This window comes from Phacochoerus africanus, chromosome 2 (assembly GCF_016906955.1).
Source record: "Phacochoerus africanus isolate WHEZ1 chromosome 2, ROS_Pafr_v1, whole genome shotgun sequence".
In the NCBI taxonomy this organism is placed as follows: domain Eukaryota; kingdom Metazoa; phylum Chordata; class Mammalia; order Artiodactyla; family Suidae; genus Phacochoerus; species Phacochoerus africanus.
This window is the reverse complement of record NC_062545.1, coordinates 55,456,653-55,465,656: the sequence shown is the minus strand read 5'-3', so window position 1 is coordinate 55,465,656 and position 9,004 is coordinate 55,456,653. Positions and strand designations below refer to the sequence as shown.

The 9,004-nt window shown below is 38.1% G+C and overlaps 1 non-coding gene across 1 annotated transcript; it reads left to right on the top strand.

Moving 5' to 3' along the window:
- Positions 1–8,486: 8,486 nt before the first annotated feature.
- Positions 8,487–8,588, top strand: LOC125121688 (U6 spliceosomal RNA). Its single transcript, XR_007133564.1, has one exon. It is a non-coding gene; the product is annotated as a U6 spliceosomal RNA (small nuclear RNA).
- Positions 8,589–9,004: the final 416 nt, after the last annotated feature.

Here is a 9,004-nt window from a genome sequence, read left to right as displayed (position 1 = left end):
TGTACTTCTGGAAAAATGTCTGTTTTTATATGGAACTAGGAAGTATGGCTTAGTGTGTTAAATTTAGCATTATTATTATTACTTGTTTGAGAGAGCTTTTTTTTTTCTTTTTTCTTTTTTGGTTGTCCTGTGGCATAGGTAGTTCCCAGGCCAGGGGTCAGGTCCGAGCTGCAGTTGTGACTTAAGCCAAGGCTGCGGCAATGCCAGATACTTAATCCACTGTGCCAAGTATTGAACCTGCATCCCAGTCCTCCCAAGACACTGCAGATCCCGTTGTGCCACAGTGGGAACTCCCTGAGAGACATTTTTAAAAACACCTATCTGATATATTAGCTGAAAAACCAGATAGAATAACATATTAATAATTTATCCTGTTATCCAGTCATTATTATTATTATTTTTTTTTTTCGGCCACACCATCAGCATGCAGATCCCAGGCCAGGATCAAACCCAAGTCACAGCAGTGACAATGCCAGATCCTTAACCTGCTGAGCCATTGGGGAACTCCCCAGTTATTTTTAATGTCAAATTTCCTCCAAAGATTCAAAGACATCCAGTGCCTGCACAACAGTAGCCTATAGCAAATGATGCACAGCTTTATAAATGGTGTCTGTTTTTTTTACCCTCACTTATCACATTTTTTCATATCCTTAAGGATAAAGGCACTGCCTTGACTGTATTCCTCACCTTAGTCATTAGAATATTCTCTCCTCATACACACTTTATTTACTATGTGAATTTCAACCTAATGTTTTGCCTGTGAGAGTTCATCCTGATGTGTTTTTTTCCTAAGTGGGTGAGAATGTTTACCCTGAATTTTAGAGGTGTTTAAAACTGTAATCAAAGAACCGTACGTGAGGTAAGATTGGTAAGGCTTTGGAAATCTCATTTAATTCTACTTTTTGTAAAAGGAATAGTGTAAACCCTTCACAATGGCTTGAGGTATGAAATGCTTGAAGAGAATTCACAATTGCTTCTTTATTCACCAAGTCCACTGAAGTAGAACTACGAACACTATCTCTTACAATATTTTCCTCTGCTTCTTTTTCTTTCATGTTTGATTTCCATCTAATACGCAATTCTCACATGAAGACATTTTCTACCAAAACCTGGTTTATTTGGATTGCATTATTTCCCTGGGTTTTTATTTCTCCTGCTAATGATCTTTTAAATATACAGATTTTGAAATCCAAGCTTTAAAGGACAATTGGTTCTTTGATTAAAATGTCATAGAGTAGAGCCATCTGTTATAGGTGACATCTCCCCCCGCCTTTGCTGCCTAACTAGGAACTTTCAAATATTATTATTTAAGTTGGTGTTAGGGCTCTAGACTAGAAGTAATGTTATTTTACCTTAATATTTAGCACAGTCAGCAGTTTAGATCTTGTAGGTCCATTGTAAAAGACAACACTTTTTTCATTTAAGGACCATCGGGTCTTGGACCCCTGTCATTCTGTTAGTATGTTGACTCAATGAGGATATCCATTGCTAGTTAGTGTTAGGTATTACTCAACAAACACCTATTGAGAACCACAACGTGTTCAATATGATATGAAGATCCCTTCTATCTCTTATAATTGAAAATGAAAAAAAACCAGATATAAACAAATACAAGTATAGTTAATCTAAGTGCAATTTTTTTTTTTTGGCTGCACCTGTGGCATGTGGAAGTTCCTCAGCCTGGGATCAAACCGAGGCCACAGCAGTAACCAGAGCCACAGCAGTGATAAGACAGGATCCTTAAACTGCTGAACCACCTGGGCACTCTGAAAACACCAATTTTAATGAATGTATCACTTCCTTTTCCAGATGCTGTCCATAAGTCTGTGCTCTTTAAATTTTTAAACCTTTTTTACACTGGCTACGTGAACATTCTCTTTGAGGTCACCAATGACCTCGATGTTGCTAAATTCACCTGGCAATTCTAAATCTTCATCTTGTCTCATCAGCAGCATTTGGCAGTTGATCATCCCCTTATTCTAGAAATACTTTCTTCATATGGCTTATAGGATACCACAGTCTCCTGGTTTTCCTCCTACTTCACTAAACATTTTCTCTCCACTGTCTTTTGCTGGCTCCTCCTATCTTCATCTTTTTGATAAAATCTTTGGGTTTCTTCTCTTTGTTATCTCAGCTGTAATTTTATCCAGGTATGTGCTTTCAAATACCAAACATACGCTAAGAACTCCAGTATGTCTAGTATGTCTCTAGTCTGGATCTCTCCTCAGCACCATCTGGTATATCCAGTTACTATCTCAGCTACCTCGAAGTCTGATAGGCATGTCCAAAATCAAACTCTTGATTTACTACCTCCACTCCCCATGCCACCTGGTTCCTCTCATGGTTTTCTGTCTCAGTTAATGGAATTCCATCTTTCCAGTTGCTCAGGCAAAACTCTTCAGAGTTCTCCTTGACCTATTTCTTTCTTTCTCATACATCCCACATCTAATCCTTCAGCAAATCCTCTTGGCTCTACTGTCTTAAAATTATACCCTTTTTGACCACTTGTCACCACCAGTCCCCTGGTCCATAAGGCTGTTACTTCTTGCTTAGATTACTGTGATAGCTTGCTAACTCATCTTGTCTTCTTTCACTAATTTCTTTTTTTCTTTTTAGGGCAGCACCCACAGCATATGGAAATTCTCAGGCTAGGGGTTGAATCAGAGCTGCAACTGCTGGCCTATGCCACAGCCGCAGCAATGTGGGATCTAAGCTGTGTCTGCGACCTACCCCACAGCTCACGACAATGCCAGATCCTTAACTCACTGAGTGGGGCCAGGGATTGAACCTGCATCATCAAGGATACTAGTCAGATTCGTTTCTGCTGTGCCACGACAGGAATGCCCTTCTTTCACTAATCTTAACACAGCAATCAGATCAATCATGCTGTTAAACCATTAACTCAGATAATGGTGCTCTTTTTTTTTTTTTTTTCTTTTTAAGGCTGCACCTGCAGCATATGGAAGGAGTCCAATTATAGCTGCAGCTGCAGACCTATGCCACAGCCACAGCAATGCCGGATCCAAGCTGCATCTGTGACCTATGTAGCAGCTTATGGCAATGTGGGATGCTTACCCACCGAGTGAGGCCAGGTATGGAATCCACATTCTCATGAACGCTGTCTTGTTCTTAACCTGCTGAGCCACGACAGGAACTCCAGTAATGGTGCTCTTTTTAAGAACTGTCCAAAGTTTGTTTTCCATTTTCCTGAGAGTGAAAGTTGAAGACTTTTTTTTTAATAAAAAATTTTTAATAAAAAATTTTAATAATAAAATTCTTTAAAAAAGTATTTTATTGAAGTATAGTTGATTTACAATGTTCTGTTAATTTTTGCTGTACAGCAAATGATTCAGATTATATATACATATATATATATATTCTTTTTCATATTCTTATCCTCTATGGTTTATCAAAGAATATTGAATATAATTCCTTGTGCTATACAGCAGGACCCTGTTGTTTATCCATTCGATATATAATAGTTTGTACCTGTTAATCCCAAACTCCCGATCCATTCCATCTCTTTCCCCCTTGGCAACAAGTCTGTTTTTATGTTTGTGAATCTGCTTTTGTTTTGTAAATAAGTTCTTTTTTTTTTTTTTTGTCTTTTTAGGGCCACACCCACAGCATATGGAGATTCCCAGGCTAGGGGTCCAATCGGAGCTACAGCTACCTGCCTACACCACAGCAACGTGGGATCTGAGCTGAGTCTTCGACCTACACCACAGCTCGTGGCAATGCCAGATCCTTAATCCACTGAAGGATGCCAGGGATCAAGCCTGCGTCCTCATGGATGCTAGTCAGATTTGTTTCCACTGAGCCGTGACAGGAACTCCTGTATTTTTAAAATTAGATTCCATGTATAAGTGATATCATATGGTATTTGTCTGTCTCTTTCCGACTTATTTCACTTAGTATGAGAACCTCTAGGCTCATCCATGTTGCTGCAAATGGCATTCTCATTTATTTCAAGCATAATACTCAGCCATAAAACAGCTGAAGTCTTTATAACAGACAGCAAGGCCTATGTGACCCTGTAATCTCTATGATCTCATCTCCTCATATTCCGATGCCCCACCCCTCAACTCCACCTCAGTCACTCTGGTCTCTTTGTTGTTCCTGAATAGGTTAAGCACGATCCCTTCTCAGTGCATTCTTACTGCCTGGATTGTGCTTCCTTAGACATCTACATGGCTCCCTCTCTCACATCTTTCAAGTTTTCTCTCCAAGGCCTTTCTCCTTCAGCCCTTCCCTGACCACACTCTTTAACACTTTAATGCACCCTCTGCTCAGTGCTGTGGTATTCCATCCTACTTTCATGCTTTGGTTTTCTCTATAGCATCTGTCACCTATTCAAAGTGTTAAATACTATATGGTATGTAACTTATTTATCATATATGATATATATATATATAGCATATAACTTATTTTGTCTAGTATCTGTCTCCCCATATGTAAACTCTATGACAGCAGAGTTTTTTTTTTAACATGATATATCCCCAGTGCCTCAAATTATGCACAGCAAAGGTTCTAAATAAATGTTTAGTTGAATATATGAATGAATAGGGCAATGCTAAGTGCTAACAGTAGTCCAAAAATAAAATATTTAAGTTTTTAGAGAAATTAAAATATCTTCCAAGGTGTTACCTAGGGTGAGGATGAATTGAGGAAGTAAGCAAAAGGTCTCATCTTATTGGCAGAAGTCAGGGGTCAAGGAGTTAAATAATGTTGGAACAAATGAAAATGCTTTTTTTTTGGGTGTGTGTGTGTGTGTGTGTGTGTGTGTGTGTGTTTTTGCCTTTTCTAGGGTTGCTCCTGCAGCACATGGAGGTTCTCAGGCTAGGGGTCCAATCGGAGCTGTAGCCGCTGGCCTACGCCAGAGCCACAGCAACTTGGGATCCGACCTGCGTCTGCAACCCACACCACAGCTCTCAGAAACGCTGGATCCTCAACCCACTGAGCAAGGCCAGGGATCGAACCCGCAACCTCATGATTCCTAGTAGGATTCGTTAACCACTGTGCCACAACAGGAACTCTGAAATGCATATTTTTCTACTGGATTGAAAACCAATTTATCACAAAATGCCAATTCTCACAAAATAAATGTATTTGATGCAATCCTAAATAGAATCCCAAGGGAATTTTAGGGAAAGGGAGGACTGGAAAATTGAATAAAATGATTTAAACATTTTTATGGGAGAATAAATGCTCCAAAACAAAGCAAAAAACGTATTTTGGAAAAAAAGAAAGACTAGTAAGGGAGGACTTACCCTAATAGATATTAAATGCTATAGACCTAGGAATACACAGATAGAATCATGGTACAGAATAGAGCAGAACAGAATCTAAAAAATATATCCCATTATATGTGAGAGTCAATAAATGCAAAATTGGTGGATATATCAATTCAGTGAGAAAGGATGAATTATTTAATAAATGTTGCTAGCACAACTGGCTATTACATAAAAAATAAATGTGTACTCCCACCTTTGTGTCCTAAATCAAAAGAAAAAATTTCAAATGGGTTAAAATTTTAATGTAAAAATATTGAAAAATTTTTTTTGACCTCACTTGAGGCATGTAGAAGTTCCCAGGCCAGGGATTGAACCCATATCACAGCAGTGATAACACCAGATCCTCAACCTGCTGAGCCAATAGGGAACTCCTAATTTAAAAACATCAATATCTTACAACAAAATCTAGGTGCTTATACAAATGAACTTATCTATGAAACAGAAAGAGACTCACAGACATAGAGAACAGACTTGTGGCTGCCAAAGGGGGATATGGGAGGGATGAACTGGGAGTTTGGGATTAACAGATGCAAACTATTATATAGTAAATGGATAAACAACAAGGTCATCATACTGTATAGCACAGGGAACTGTATTCCATATCCTGTGATAAACCATAGTGGAAAAGAATATGACAAAGAATGTATATATATGTATAACTGAATCACTTTTCTGTACAGTAGAAATAAACACAACATTATAAATCAACTATACTTCAATAAAATATTATTTTAAAAAATCTAGGTGTTTATATGAAAAATCTAGGGGCAGAGATACCTTACTCATGACTGGAAACCTAGAAACTGTTAAAGAAAAGATAGACTATTTGATTGTGTAAGTATGTCAAGAGATACTATAAACCAAGTCAAAATGCAAATGAAAGCCTTGGGAAAATATTTGCAATACAGAGAACAAACAAATGTTTAATATTTATAACATTCAAAGACACCTCGCAAATTGAGACAAGTTGCCAAAAGACCCCAGTAGAGATATAATCAAAAAGCATGAACAAACAATTCACAGAATAGAAAATTCAAATAGGTAGCAAACATATGAAGATCCTCAAATTTACTAGTGATCTGGAGATGTAAATTTAAGCAACACCAATATATTATTTTATAACTCTCAGACAGATGGGAATTGAAAAGCCCAATAATACCTATCGCTGGTGGGAATGCAAAGGTTTCTCTCATTCACTGCCAGTGAAAATATGCATTGTTATAGCCTTTTGGTAATATAACATCTGGCAAGAGTATTAAATTATAATTGCATATATATACTCTGTCCCAGAAATTTCACTCCAGGGAATTTATCCTGTATAAATAAGATGGGGGAATTTTATGCATCCAGTACAAAGATTCTACCATATTAGGAGCTACCTATTCCGGTTGATTTGGAGGGATTATCAAGAGGTAACATGAGTGAGAAAAGCAAGATGCCAAAGAGTGCATAAAATCATCCAGTTTGTGTAAAACAATTACAAACTCCTACATGTGTATATGATTAGTAGATTTCTCATATGCTTGTATAAGAAGAAAGAAGGGAGTTCCCATTGTGGCGCAGTGGAAACGAATCTGACCAGGAACCACGAGGTTGCAGGTTCAATTCCTGGCCTTGCTCAGTGGGTTAAGGATCCAGCATTGCCATGAGCTGTGGTGTAGTTCGCAGATAAGACTTGGATCTGATGTTGCTGTGGCTGTGGCACAGGACAGCGGCAACAGCTCTGATTAGACCTCCATATGCCACAGGTGCGGCCCTAAAAAGACAAAAGACAAAAAAGATAAAAGAAAAAAGAAAAAGAAAGAAAATTATGGTAGACTGGGCTGCCTAAGGCAGAAAGGGGGACAGTGAGGGAGGGGGAACTAGAAAAGAGAAAAAAAATTAATATACAATAAAAGTACGTTGATACAGTCATATTTGTGCATTTATGCATGTTTTGTATATTTATTTTTAAAGGTAAAATAAAATGAAATCAAATACAATGCACAAAATACCATGGACTGTGTGGAATTATCCCTCCCTTCCCTCTCCTCCCACCAATTATTTTCATTTTGCTTTGCTTATATAATTAATGATTCTATTTCATAGCTTGGTAGGTGCCCAGACTGGAAATAGGAGTGGGTAGCTGTGATGCTGGGCGTGGGCCTGGGGAAACGCATCTGTCACACATGATTGAGACCAGCGTTATGAATGAAGCATAGTCTGCCCTGTTTAGACTGGGGATGTGCAGTAGGTTTTCCTTAGTGGTCCTATAATCTGGTCTGAATGGTGAGAAAAATTAGCCTAAATGGTGCACATACTAAACCAGTGCCTTTGTTCTGAATCCTGTTGGAGAATTTTATTTGATCACACAACATGGAACTTTCAATACATACTCACGTTTCATTCAGCAAGTCAATACACATCTCCCTAGCGCCTACTCTATCAAATACTGAGCTAGGCACTATGATTTGTATAAAGATAAATGATGATGCCTGCTGGCAGTTCTCATAGAGAACTAAATTTCTTTACTGAATGAATTGATAAGCACTGATTATTAAAAAGAATAGGTGTTCAAAGTTATCCTAGGAAATACCCTATAGATAGGATTTTGCCTAATTAGAGAAAGCTTTTGCCAGAATGCTAAGTTCAGCATCAGCAAAGATTCTAGCTTCCTGCAATTTCTGTCAATTCTCTATGTTTTCTTTTTGTGTCTCACATTATTAGCTTTGAAAACAGGAGAGTTACGTTTTTCTGAGCAGTTACTAGGGAAGTGCAGATGGTTTTGTGTGGTTGCTGGGTGGCCAGCTCTGTAGCACAGATTTATACTCACAAATTGAGTTTGTCAAAAGCATGAAGAATATCCACCTCTTTATAGGAGGTCTATTTCACCAACCTGTTTTTCTTTTCTCTAGCTCACTCATCTATAGCAAAGTGCCTGAGTGAACGCTCATGTATCATGATCAATAATCTCTTACTTGCTCCTGGAAACAACATATTATTTCTTCTGTTTGTTCCTGTGCATTTTTCATATGCAATAAACCCAGTTGACATATGTTTCCATTGATTAAGAGCACTGACACTTAATGACTGAAGGCACATATGGAAAATATTGCTAGGGATCAGGTCTAATATATGGCATGGGTTTATTTGTAGTGCCAATCAGCTGTTTTTGGTCTCTCTTTATTGGCCAAGTTAAACGTTAGTTACACTGCTTACTCTGGCAACACATATACTAAAATTGGAATGATTTTGAGAAGATTAGCATGGCCCCTGCCTTATGATATGCAAATTTGTGAATATATATACATATATATATATATATATATTTTGTCTTTTGTTTTTTTTAGGGCCACACCTGGGGCATATGGAGGTTCCCAGGCTAGGAATCTAATCGGAGCTATAGGTGCTGGTCTACAGCAACACCAGATTAGAGCCGAATCTGTGACCTACACCACAGCTCACGGCAACGCTGGATCCTTAATCCACTGAGCAAGGCCAGGGATTGAACCCGCAACCTCATGGTTCCTAGTCAGATTCGTTTCTGCTGCATCACGACGGGAACTCCCCATATATTTTTTTGAAGTGAATTACAGTCACAAAATCTAGGATCTTCCAGTTCCTCACTGCTACTTCTTTTGCTAAGAGAAAGATACTTAGAATGTAGTCATTGCAAAACCCTTCTTCGAATCCTGTCCAAATCTTATCTTAATTATTTATAAGCTGTAAAA